This window comes from Apodemus sylvaticus, chromosome 1 (assembly GCF_947179515.1).
Source record: "Apodemus sylvaticus chromosome 1, mApoSyl1.1, whole genome shotgun sequence".
NCBI lineage: Eukaryota > Metazoa > Chordata > Mammalia > Rodentia > Muridae > Apodemus > Apodemus sylvaticus.
Window position 1 is genome coordinate 200,480,133 of NC_067472.1, and position 14,046 is coordinate 200,494,178.

Consider the following 14,046-nt stretch of genomic DNA (forward strand, 5'->3'; position numbering starts at 1 on the left):
CTTTACTGTCAGCTTAAGCGGATAGAGCAATATTTTTGGTTGTGAATCTGGGCTGACTATAAAATATCTATGTGTGTGGAGGAATTCATTGGACAAAGTCTTCTAACTGAGGTATGGACCATATGTCTCCAGGGATCTAAACTGTAAGAGAATAGGAAACTTCTGCTGTGTTTCCCCAGGCAGAGATATGTCTTCTCTATTCTTAGTTCATATCTCCAGATTTTTTGGCCTCTGGATTCTAAGATCTGGACATGTATTTTCCTGTGTCCTGCTGGGATTTTCCTTAGGCACAGTCTCACACAAGTGACTTACAAGTCTGTGACTTCCAGACATAGAGTCAAACTGCAAGTATTTCATAGAGTCCTCCTTTAAGAAGCCAGCTGTGGGCATGCTCAATCATATGGAGCATTTACACTAGAGCTGTGAGCCTATGAGAAACCCCATCAGGTATTAAGAGGCTGCACACAGCAGAAAGACAGTCTATTCTCAAGATCAGACCATCAGGGGATATCCACAATAGTACAGTATTGTAGGGAAAGAGAGACCCTTGTGGCCTCAGAACTGCAAGGCAAGCTCAGAATTTTTCTTTCTTACCATCAACTCACAGACACATCCAGAAATATTGCTAGGTCTGCACAAGCTGACAAGACAGATTGTCAGGACGGAAAGAGGCAACACTCAACACAGGAAGTTCTGTTACCAGAGGAAACTAAATTGATCCCTGATAGCAAAATATTGAACACATGGCTGGAGATTCAGTATTCTCTATGGGGTCCAGTTCTCCAGACTTGAGACACCTGTCCAGCATCTCTGCCTTACCTTACTTATGAGCTTCAGTTGCACTCATGTGTGACTGATCCAGAAGAAATTGGAACCACTTCTACACAAGGCTTGTCCTAGTCAGAAACCTGTTGTGACTCACCTGGACTTTCCAAGGTGCATGTTTCTGCAGCCTCTTTGGAAGCTGGTGATGTGGCTGGGGCTGCTTCTTCACAGTCTTCCTTTCCTGAAGACACCACTGGTGGGCTGAGGGTCCTTGTTGTTACTAAAGAAGGCTGAGCTTTCTTTGATGTTAATGGTGCTCCAGAGCCCACCTCCCCAAAGTTGTTTCCTTCAGAACCATACATTTTTCCAAATGGCTAGGAAGCCCATTTGAAAAATCCTGATGTTACTAGAATGTTTCTTATCTCCTCCCAGAAGGCTACTTTTTGGGCAAGTTCCTCTTTATTCTTCTTCTGTGGGAAGGGAAAATCATTTAGGCCACTGCTTCAAACCTTGGAAGCAAATTCTTGTCAGCCAAGATATTAACCAAATGTAGTTCTGTTAAAGTCTGACATCTCAGTGTAGGGCCTGTATCCCTGGTGTGATGAAAATCCATTATTCTACTTTACTCATTTCCTGTTTTCAGTAAGCTAGGTCTAAGTCTTCTCAGTATGCCACTCCATTGTGTGTGTGTGTGTGTGTGTGTGTGTGTGTGTGTGTATTTGTGTGTTTGCTTCATATGCACATTGCATGTGGAGCACTTTTATTAAATAACACACTCCACTGAGACAGCACAAGAGAGTCCTGGAAACAGACTGAGTAGGTGACACAAACTTCTCCTGTCTCCATGCTTCTCATACTGACTTTCTTTGCCAAGTAGCTTAGATATTCTTCCAAGTATTCCTTTTGTAATTCCTTTTTCAGCTCCTCATCTCTCTTAAAAACTTATTTTGTCCTCTGCAATACCAAACCAAAATGGATAATTAGAACAGTTCTAATGTCAGCAAAAAGACAAAGAAAATAAGTTGGCAGGGGCATCAGTATCCCAGGCATGACTTGAACCCCATTCCCTGCCACCCTGTCCTCTGTACTGAAATCCTGAAGGAATATTTCCTTCATTCAATCTAGTATCTTCATCTGTGCCTTTTCTGTGAGTAACCTTGTACTACTCTGTAGATTTTTGGTCCCCCACATTGAGAATGAAAACGTACCTTGAAGATATTTGATCTTCTAAAATTCTCTAAAATCTCTTAGTACTTTTTTTCTGAGGGGATTTTTTTCGACAGAGTCTTAACAGAATAGAGCAGAGAGAAAGCTGTGCAAAGAAAATTATATGTCTAAATGAGGACCTAAGGAAATCTGGCCTCTGTATACTTGGTTTCACATGTTTCTCATATTTAAAAAGGCACACACTGACATCCCACATCCATTTCCATACCTTGGCCTGGAAAGAGAATATCCACAGTCTTCCATTAAAATGGCACATTCAGCAAACATTCAACTGTCAATGGGCATTGCTAAAGTGGTCTAGTGCCACTCTCACCTCAGCACTCAAGAGGAACCAGATGGACCCACAGAAATTTGAGGAAACTGGTTGTCCTCATAAATTTGAAACTAGAAAATAAAGACAGTGTTCACAATCTTCCATTCCCAATCACAATAGGAATCTTTGTCCACATAGAAGTTTTGTATATTGCTTACCAGGAGTGCACAACCTCATCAGATGTCATTAGGTAATGACATTAGATACCGAGGGTGATTAGTTCCTGGAAGTGCTGTGCTGTTGGCACCTAGTCAGATGCTACACCGAAAGGTGCTGGTGAACTGCTTCAACCCTCAGGTCTGTCCAAGATTCAAAACAGATTCACAACCCTGCCAGAAACTCTGCTTAAGAAGAGGATAAACTCAGACTTGGAAACCTGATGTCTGGGAATTTATATGACTCCTTAGCAAGAGTGATTTATTTTTGGAAAAGAAAAGAAATAATGGGAGATTTACTATGATCTCAAGAGAATGCCTTTATTTTGCTGGAAAGCACCAGTGGAAACCCAAAAGAAACTTTGTTCTAGGAGGTATAAAACAAGGATAATGCAAACTGTGGAACCTGAGCTCATCTGTAAACCTGAGCTTTATCTTTGTAGACAGGAAGTGTTATATCTGCTCATCATACAGGCTTCAGAAGGTCAATGAAATCATATCCATAAAACACCTCCCCAGTGTCTGAGCTCCTCAGAGTCACGTGTATCTATCTCCTTATATTCTGTTTCACCATTCAGGGCCTCTTATGGTTGGTGAGACTTTTCTACCATCCCCTTACTATAGGTAAAGCACACTTGTCATTGAGGCTGTAATAGTTATTTCCTGGTGACAGCTCTGCTTTCTACTTTTTATTCTGCCTACCCAATATGATGACCATTTTGAAAAAAGCCTAACTGTCCTTAACCACACTGACCCCAAGTAGTCCACAATTCTCTGGTGACTGTGGAGCTCTAGGAAGCCCTACTTCTCTCCCATGGAATTCACTGAGTTTGGCTACCAATCAGAGACAAGCCAGTGACTTCTTGAGAGGAGATTTGGAAATCAAAATACCTACCAGGTCAGATACACCCTGTTTTCTGGTCCCCTTTTTCTTCCACTATGATCTGGATCATGTGTGCACAGGTTCAAGAACTAAGTCTACTACCAATAATATTCCTTATTCATGATACCACCACCTTTGGTCCTCATGTCTTTGAATTACAAGAAAAAGCCTGTGTGTGAGCTGCCAGAAATCTGATAAAGAGATGGCAGCCTCAAGTTCCATAGCTGTCAGCCAAGGAGAGAACCCTTAATAGAACAGCAGGTTGAACAAGGGAAGAGTTCCAGGAAAGGAGTAGAAACCGTGGGTTCTCATGTGAGGAATTTGTGAGAGAGCACAAAGGCGGCTTCTCCTTGTCCACATTTTTCCAGTTCGGCTGCCATTTAGAAGACGTTTTTCCTCAGGCTCATGTAAGAAGCCAACAAAGAATCGTTGTTGATTTCATTGCTCTGTTCTAGCACACTTAAGATTTGGAATCTCTCTTGTGGAGGTAGAGTGACATCATGGTGTCTGAGGATGTTCTAAGACAGAAAAAGAAAGACAGGAAAGATCAAAATCATTGGTCGGGCCTGCTGCCATTCCAGATCTCTAGCACACGTGCACATGCATGCACATAAACAGACACACACACAAACACACACACAGGTCTGTGCATCTGTATTGATGCATGTTTGTATTGGATTCACAGATCTCTTTTGCTAAAGAAATTAGAGTGAATAGAACCTCACATGTGGTGATTGAGTTTTATGAATTTGGTAAATAATCCCACCATGGGATTTCCTTATAATGGTAATCAAGTGGTAGGCTTGGGATTGGGATGTCTCTCCCCATTAAAAATGTAATGCACAAGAGTTTTTAGGGAATGTTCAACTTTAGGAGCTGTCTTACAAATAGCCTATTTATTGAAATGAGAAACAAAAAACTTCGCATAGCTATGAGTGGATTTTTTATACATAGGAGGGTAATGCATTTTCATGATCATGAGGAAGGAAAACTCAGTTTCTGCTCTCTAAGAAGTTCAGAGGAATGGATACGGAAAATGTGGTACATTTAATGGAGTACTGCTCAGCTATTAAAAACAATGAATTCATGAAATTCTTTTTTTTAAATTTTTTTATTCGATATAATTTATTTACATATCAAATGATTTCCCTTTTCTAGCCCCCCCCACTCCCCGAAAGTCCCGTAAGCCCCCTTCTCTTCCCCTGTCCTCCCACCCACCCCTTCCCATTTCCCCGTTCTGGTTTTGCCGAATAATATTTCACTGAGTCTTTCCAGAACCAGGGGCCACTCCTCCTTTCTTCTTGTACCTCATTTGATGTGTGGATTATGTTTTGGGTATTCCAGTTTTCTAGGTTAATATCCACTTATTAGTGAGTGCATACCAGAATTCATGAAATTCTTAGGCAAATGGTTGGAACTAGAAAATATCACCCTGAGTGAGGTAAAGCAATCACAAAAGAAAACACACAGTAATCACTTGCTGATAAGTGGATATTAGCCCAAAAGCTCCCAATACCCAATATACAACTCACAGACCACATGAAGCTCAAGAAGAAGTAATACCAAAGTGTGGGTACATTGATCCTTCTTGAAAGGTGGATCAACACACGATGGCTTACAACCAACCAATAGACCGAGCATAGGTTCCTCAAAGGAGCAGTTGGAGAAAGGACCCAAAGAGCTGAAGAGATTTTCAGCTCCACAGGAGGAACAAGTACCAACAAGTATCCCCAGAGCTCCCAAAGACTAAAACACCAAACAAAGAGAACCCATGGCTCCAGCTACTTATGTAGCAGAGGATGGCCATTTCAGACATCAAGGAGAGGAGAGGCCATTGCTCCTATGAAGGCTCAATGCCCCAGTGTAGGGGAATTCCAGGTCAGGAAAGTGTGTGGGGGATTGTTGGTAAACGGGGAGGGGAAATGGGATAGGGTGTTTTTGGAGGGGAAACAAGGAAAGGGAATACCATTTGAAATATAAATAAAGGAAATATCTAATAAAAAATAAACAAAAAACAAACAAAAAAGTTCAGAACCTAATCCTGAAATTCCTCAGTAGGTAATAAAACCTTTGAGTAATCTGAGCACCTTGGACCTCAGCATTGTACGTGACTTTCTTGGGTCAGTGTTTGAGCACAGAGTGCAATGCAGGCTAAAGACTAACTGATAAGGGCATTGACCTGTGTTATCTAATCCCAGTGGCAATAAAAAGAAAAAGTGATATATGACCACTTGGGTGAAAACATTTGAGGATCATTAGTATAAACACAAAAATAACATTTACATTTTTAATTTGTCTCTCATAATTCCATGTAAATTACCTTCATTTGAAACTGCATTGAGACTTACCATATTTGTTGTTCCAGTAGAGAAAGATCCTTTCTTCCCTAGACTCCCTTGGTCTGAGTGCCTAGGTATCACTAAGTTCCCACCTGTCACAAGATAAACAAGAAGCTAGGAAATTTATATTATTTAGGAAATAGTGTGTAAATTTATTTATTCATGATATTGTATCTCACTATTATTTATAATTGATAATTTTCATTTAAAATATTTTTTAAAAAATGAATATTGAAGTATGAGTACCAGAAATTCTAATTTTGTACTTTTGATACTCTAAGGTGTACCAAGCAATAATTAAAGTGTAACTGAAATATTTTAAATAAATTCTGTTAGTAGATTGGCACATTTTATTACATGTATATTGGAACATTTCATGTCCTTCAGATAATTGTCAGCTCGACCCATTCTATTTCTTGTTTCGTTGAAGCATTGCAGCAATTAACATATATGTTCAAGTATTAGTGTGGAATTACTTTGCCTTTGGGCCAGGAATTGCAGCTAATGGGAATTTCTTCCTGGGATGATTAAATTCCCTGAGTACTCTCTTTGCAAACAAAGTGGAAGAAAGGTATATAATAATAAATAGACTGTTAAATGTTTTGATGGTTTATACACTTTCAAGTTGACTGAAATCATCTAGGAAATCATAGAAGCATATTTCTGGTTGTGTTAGAGATTTTCCAGGTGGGATTATCAAATGGCAGGTGTTCCACTCTGAATGTCGGAAGTGTGTGTCCTTTGACCTGGAAGCTGAGGTTGAATAAACAGTAGCAAAGGAGATGGCCACCAGAGGAGTGCACCCCTTCTTCTTTGTTGCCATTCTGCAAGGCTAAAATGCTGTGCTCCAGCATACTCTACTCCCAGCCATGATGAACAGAATCTTCTGCAGCAATGAGCACTGTTTTTGCTGGCTGACTCCCAAGCTCATGCTTAGTTGCCCAGGACCTCCTTCCAGGGAATGGTGGGCAATGTCCACAGTTGCATGGGTCCTCCCCTATCAATTAACAACCCCTCACAGACATGCCTAAAGACCATTTTCATCTTGGTGATCCATAGTTGCTACACTCTTCTCAGGTGAGGCCAAGATATCACTCAAGGTTAACTGAGATATTCTAATAAGATTATTTAACATGTGCATATTTTATTTCAGTTTTCTTCATATGATGGTCAGCTATGCTCAAACTTCTACCTGACTCCTTGAAACATGACATCAATAAACACATATGTGTAAGTATATTTGTGTATTGCTGACTTAAAGTCCTTTCAGTATCATCTATACTGAGAAGTTGTATACCTGGAACAGATTTCATCTTTATTGCTAGTTTCTTCAATAACCACCATATGCATCTCCAGTCTATATCTCCACTGATCATCAGCAGTCTACTGATATTTTTCACAGATCTAGGGGGGAAAATGTAAAATTCCAATTGAAGCTCAAAATACCCTGAAAGTTAAAGTAATTTGGGGAAAAACATAGTAACTAGAAATGTGCAGCACTGAAAAATAAAAGGGAAGAATTATGAAGTTAGTGGAATCTCAGGCTCTTTTACACCCTTTAGTTCAGAGGAACTGCACACTCAGAAAGTTGTCCTTTTATTTTTATATGACTCACCAGAAAATTTTATATGATTGCACAAAATCACATTAAGTTATTTTCCACTCACTTTGTGGCAAATGACATGATTTCTCCTATATACCCATGATTATATACCTATTCAATGATCCCAGGTCCTTGTCCCCTGCTTTCTGCTCGATTTCCCATTGGGAGGGAGTGTGTAACTGAGTCTTCTGGGTTCACTTTCTACATAGTTCTCTTTTACACAGCCTCCTGAATTGTTCAGTTTATGTATTGACAACTCTTCTTGTCTCTTTCATACAGTTGATTTTTTTTTACCTTTTTTCCTTAATTGTTTTTAGTTATTTTATTTACATCACAATTGTTATCCTCTTTCCTAGTTTTCCCCTCCAAAACTCCCTATCCTATCTTCACTCCTCTTGTTCCCCAACCCCTCAACACCCGCTTCCTTGTCCTGCCATTCCCCCACACTGGAGCATCCAGACTTCACAGGACCAAGAGCCTCTCCTTTCACTGGTGTCCAACAAGGCCATCCTCTGCTACATATGGTACTGGAGCCATGGGTCCCGCCATGTGTATTTGATTGATGGTGGTTTGGTCCCTGAGAGTTCTGGGGTTACTGGGTGGTTCATATTGTTCCTCCTCTGAGGCTGCAAACACCTATAGCTTCTTGGGTTCTTTCTCTAGATCCTCCATTAGGGTCACTGTGCTCAGTCCATTGGTTGGCGGTTAGCATCCACTTCTGTATTTGTCAGGCACTAGCAGAGCCTCTCAGGGGACAGCTGTATCAGACTCCTGTCAGCAAGCATTTGTTGGCATCCACAATAGTGTCTGGGTTTAGTAACTGTATGTGGGATGGGCTCCAGGTATGGCAGTCTCTGAATGGCTTTTCCCTTAGTCTCTGCTCCACAATTTGTCTCTGAATCTCCCCCCATGGGCATTTTGATCCTCCTTCTAAGAGGATCAAACTATCCACACTTTGGTGTTCCTTCCTCTTGAGCTTCACACTGTCTGTGAATTGTATCTTAGGTATTCCAAGATTCTGGGCTAATATCCACTGATCAGGGAGTACATACCATGTGTGTTCTCTTGTGATTGCGTTACCTCTCTCAGGAAGACATTTTCTAGGTCCATCCATTTGCTAACAATTTCATGAATCTATTGCTTTTAATAGCTGAGTAGTACTCCATTGTGTAATTGTACAATGTTTTCTGTTTCCATTCCTCTGTTGAGGGACATCTGGGTTCTTTGTTGCTTCTGGCTATTGTGTATTCGGCTGCTATGAACCTAGTGGAGCATGTGTCCTTATTACATGTTGGAGCATCTTCTAGGTATATGCCCAGGAGTAGTATATCTGGGTCCAGGTAGTGCTATGTTCAATTTTCTGAGGAACTGCCAAACTGAATTCTAGAGTGGTTTTACCAGATTGCAATCCCACCAACAATGGAGGAGTGTTCCTCTTTCTCCACATCCTTACCAGAATCTGCTGTCACCTGAGTTTTAGATCTTACCCATTCAGACTGGTGTGAGGTTGAATCCCATGGTTGTTTAGATTTTCATTTCGCTGATGATTAAGGATGTTGAACATCTCTCTAGGTGCTTCTCCGCCATTCAGTATTCTTCAGTTGAGAATATTTTGTTTAGCTCTGTACCCAATTTTTATAGAGGAGACATGGAAAGGGGAAAACAGTAGAAATGTAAATAAAGAAAATATCAATAAAAAGAGGAACAAAATATTATTAAATCAAGCCTGGTGAAACATGTTCTGCATATAATAAAACTGTATGTTTGCTTTTTATATAAAATCTTAAGTTTACTGATGCCCCCCAATACACAATACAGCAGGTTTGAAATATAGTTGGTAGGTCCATTTATTCCTCAATGTTTATAAGCTTAAACATCAATTCCATAGTTCCTTTTCAAGTTGTAAGTGTCTCATCAAAGTAGACCAAGATTTACAAGGCTCTGTTACTGAGATGGCAAAATATTTTCTTTCACTGTAAGTCCATAATATTCTTCATAGGAGGTATATAGTGAGGGTAACATCCAGGAGAGAGAATGTCTTAGCTTAGTGGTTTCCACAATAACATAAACTCCTTCCTTACTCTACTCTATCAAAGTAAAGAACTGTTAAACACTTTCCAATTAATGTGATTCTCTTATACTATCCTCAAGACACTATTAGAAATTATGAATTCAAAAAGCGAAAACTGGAAAAATGAGTTTACTGATTTCAACTAATTTTATCAAAGATGCTTAAATCAAGAGGGGAAATAAATCTATAAAAATTATTTTAGTTCAGCACAAAGACACATGAATAGATTTTTTTAAATGTTTCTTGAGATTTTTAGTAGTTTTAGTAATAAAAATGTAAATGTTCACTACTTTTGTTTTATATACCAGACTTTTTACTTATTTAAATGAATACATATAATGTAACTTTTTTCCTTTGAATCATATGAAACTTTATTGGTTTGCATACAAAAACAAAAAAGTTTATGATTTCAATTTCATAATATTAATTGCAAACTATAATGTCCACACATATAAATTAATGTAAAGTATAGCCAATTAAATGACAGTCATATTTATCTAGTGCAAAGTTTAAGATGAACCTAAATGAAATACAGTTTAATATTGTTTTCTCTTCATTGCCCTAGAAACAAAATTGATTTAGAAGTGATATGGTGACCACCAGTGACTGTGATGTTGTTTTAGCAATTAGCCTATTTAGGCAATATGTTGTTGCACTTCATAAAAATGTTCTCTGGATTAAACACACATGTGTATCAAGATTAGAGACAAAGAAGTATAATGTCTATTTGCAATAGACTAATAAATAGAAAACCTGTTTATTTTTTCTATTGTTGTCTATGCTATATTATTTATAGAAAATAATGAAATAAACCTAGTCCTCCACAAACCATGAAGTGCACAATATATGATACAGGTAAACGGATGGAGCCTGTATAATCGAGTAGAAGGAACTAGCAACTTCCAGGAAAGTAGGTTAGAGAATAAGCTTGAAATAACAAACTGGGCTTCCTGTCCTGGCTGTGGTAGGAGAGCAGCAGCCATGGCCCTGCGCTACCCCATGGCCATGGCCTCAACAAAGCCACAAGGTGAAGAAGAACATCAGGGAACCAAGGCACAGCCGGCCTTGGGGCACCTCACCAAGCGCACCAAGTTCGTGAGGGATGCGATCCAGGAGGTGCAGGGCTTCACTCCCCAAGAGCAGCGCGCCCTGGAGTCGCTCAGTGTCCACAGACACGCGCGCACTCTAGTTCGTCAAGAAGAGGGTGGGCGCGCACATCTGGGCCACGAGAAAGCGGGAGGAGCTGGCAATATCCTGGCCGCCATGAGGAAGGCAGTCGCCAAGGAAGATTTATGAACCATCCCCCATAAAAGATAGTTCCAAAAAAAGAAAAAAAGAACAAAATGGTAGTCTGCAGAGTTTCAGCAGGTGCACATGTTATTTTCTTTCCTATCACTGCAGTTTACCTGTCTAGACAACTGTCATGGAGGTTTTTATCCTTTAAAAGAAGCAAATTCACTTGCCTGAATGGGCAGGATAATTTGTTTATAAACATTAATATTTGACTTGCCATATGTTCATTTGCTTCTTTGCGCAGGAAACCCTGTAGCACAGGGTGACATAATAAGTTATATAAGATGATACAGGATTTCTGCTCTACTTTTCACTGGATCTGGATACTGAGATTGCAAAGATTCAGCACCAGCAAGTTTTATGCAGTGCTGAGGACAAATATCAAAACTTAGTGTCTGTTAACCCAGTAATTTACCAACTGAGTTGTACTACGAATTCTGTGTATTTCATTTAATCAGAGCAAAATGCTTCTCATTATTTAAAAATGTGTGTCACAGCAGAACTGAAAAAAATTAGAACACCATAGATGCAAAGTTGTGCTGACTCATCTAGTTCAGGCCTGTGTTCAAAACTAGGAAAAGAGAGAGAAGAGAGATGAAGACACCAAGAGTGATAGAGTGAGTAGAATTTTATCTCAGAAATTAAAATAATCTGCACATGATTGGGGTCTGGGATTATGCTGGTTAATATTTTGTCTAACAGAGTCAAACAGGGTGACATTACATATATTATATTCATCTCACATAATGAAATCATGACCCCCAAACACATGTTCTTTACACTTGCAGTTCCTAAAATTTCAGGGACAATAATATCCAGTCTCAAGGCTGAGGTAAGAAATTGTGCTCATAATGATTGCTTCATGCTGGGGATTTGTGAGAACACATTCTCAGATACTGTAATAGGGCCTCACAAATGAAAAGAATAACATTCCTTAACAATGAAAATAAATGTATTAGTAAGAAGCCTTTGAGATTGAACAACCCTACACTGACCTGAGCCTTCTGTTCTTTCTTTGAGCTATTTTCCAGAGCTCTGTAAAATGTAAAAAGGCCAGAGGCTGAGGCACTGATCCAGGAAGCTTTGCCCTGTAGCAAAGAGGAACTACACCTGTGACAGGGCAGATTCTAAGGTAATAAGTAAGGTTGTGTGTAAGGCAGTTTGAATGTCTGTGAATTTGTAGCACAGCAAACGTGCCCCTTATACCACAAATACAACATTTTGTTCAGGTAGAATGTAATAGGCATTGGATTTCTGAAACCATACAGAAAACAGGATTGTAAACTACCACAGTAACTCTGCATATATGGTAATGAACAGCAGTAACACAAAGTTGTCCATAATTCTTTCTTTGTTATTAAAGAGCCTGTTATAGTAGTGAGGTAATCTGATTTCTGATGTTACGTTTACTTAGCTTTACTTGAGTTAACAAGTTTTGGATATACATGAGTTTATATTGTGGATGTTCATATGCACTGCACATGTGTTGGCACTCACTACACATGTGTACACTTGCTAATGTTTAGGGAAGCTGAGGTTGACAAGACTCTCTTCCTTGACTCTCTGTCTTATAAATTAAGCTTGCTGCATCGTCCAGATCAGCTAGCTGCTTGCTCCTAAGTTTCTGTCTGTGCCTCTGAGAGAGAATTACAGGCTAGCTTATATGCCTAAAACTCTGTTCATCTGCAGTACATTATTTACAAGAAAGAGTAATTATGCTGTCTTCTTAGTCACTTTCCATCACAGTGCACCCTTCACATTCATCTCCACACAGTTTTGTAGTAGTGATTCCCATCAATATGTACTTGGTATGTTTTACAACAATATTCAGGAACAATATTCATTATTTTGAATTCAGTCATTTTCTTAAAGTTCTGTATTGAATCTCAAGATTACAAATTCCTAAAAGGAAAACAATAGATAACCTTCAAATAATGTATTCAGCTATTTCTTCTCATGTGTGCTTGTAAGTTTTTTTCTTAGATCCACATATCTTTTCCTCGGATTCTTCGAGTATTCTCTTTGAAAATAATTCAATTAAAGTAAATGAGTGAAATGTATTTGTTTAAGATTTATATTGCATACTATTTCTCTATAGCATACCATTGTATAAGCAATATGCTGTCTCATATTTTAGCATAAATTTTCCTACAGAAAAAAATATTCTGTTTGATTTGGCATGATGAGATTAATGAGCTTACAGGTTTTTTTTTTTTACTGTAACTTATGTCTGTTCTATTTATGACAACATTAGAAACCTATATTACTTGCATCACACTCAGAACGTTCTATAAACATCGATCATTTTCTATATGACATGGAAATGATGTCAAGATTGTTATGGAGATAAATACAGTTTCTTTCACATGTTGTTTATTTAAATATAATGTTTATTATGCAATGTAATACGTGTTCCCCTATAAATGAAATTAATTATCTTTCCCTTTTTACTCTTAGAGTTTGAAGATATGATTTTCAAGTCATCTTGAATTCCAGATCTTCTTGGCATAGCTGCCTAAGTGTTGGAATTAAAGGTATGTCCTATCATGGCCATGCGGTGATATTGTTAAAAATGCAGTGGATTAACTTACTGGGACACTTAGAACATTTAAACAATAAATGTTGATTTTTGTCCACAGTTTAGACATCCAGGAGCAGGTCAGGTGTTCTGAGGCATAGAGATATTGAGGAGAAGATGGAAGTGATGGCAGTTTGTTTGCATGACTGCCTTCATATTGAGGCTTGATTGTAGCTGTAGAGTCTAAGCTTACTACAGGGTTTCTTGGGAGGCCTTGATTCCTAGAGGCTTGCAGCAGAGTTCTTCCCTACCATCCCAGGCAGACATATTCCCATATTCTTTTCAACTACATGTTTCCTTTCCTACCATGAGGGTAAACTGAGGTACAGTGTCTTTCATAACCTAAAATCATCATTTTTGCCATATGCTGTCAGATACACAAGGCTGCAGTACAGTGCTGGAAGGGACTACATAATCAGTACTCAACATTCTGTCATCTGTTTCCACACTGTACAGTTTAGTTCATTATGGCAAGAGTCCATATCACTTGCCATACTGTGCCAGTGCCTAGGAGTCTGTCACTAACTGTGGCTTAGACCACAGCAGGAGAGTTTCATTTTGCTTAGAGTTTGAACTGACACAGCCCATCTTGGTTTAGGAGGTATGGGTCAGCTAGCCACGTTACATCTACTCATGAATCAGAGAGGGATGAAAGGCAGTGCTCAGCTTATTTTTTCCTTTTTAATCTGTCAAGGATCACAGCCCTTGAGAGCATGGACCCACATTCAGGGTGTGTTTTCTCTCCCCAGATAAGCTTTCCTGAAAACATACTGAAAGATATACCTAAAGATATGTTTCTATGGTAATTTTAAATTCACT

At 39.0% G+C, this 14,046-nt stretch overlaps 1 pseudogene; it reads left to right on the forward strand.

Moving 5' to 3' along the window:
* The first annotated feature begins 10,337 nt into the window (after positions 1 to 10,337).
* LOC127671409 (60S ribosomal protein L36-like) lies at positions 10,338 to 10,652 on the forward strand (annotated as a pseudogene).
* Positions 10,653 to 14,046: the final 3,394 nt, after the last annotated feature.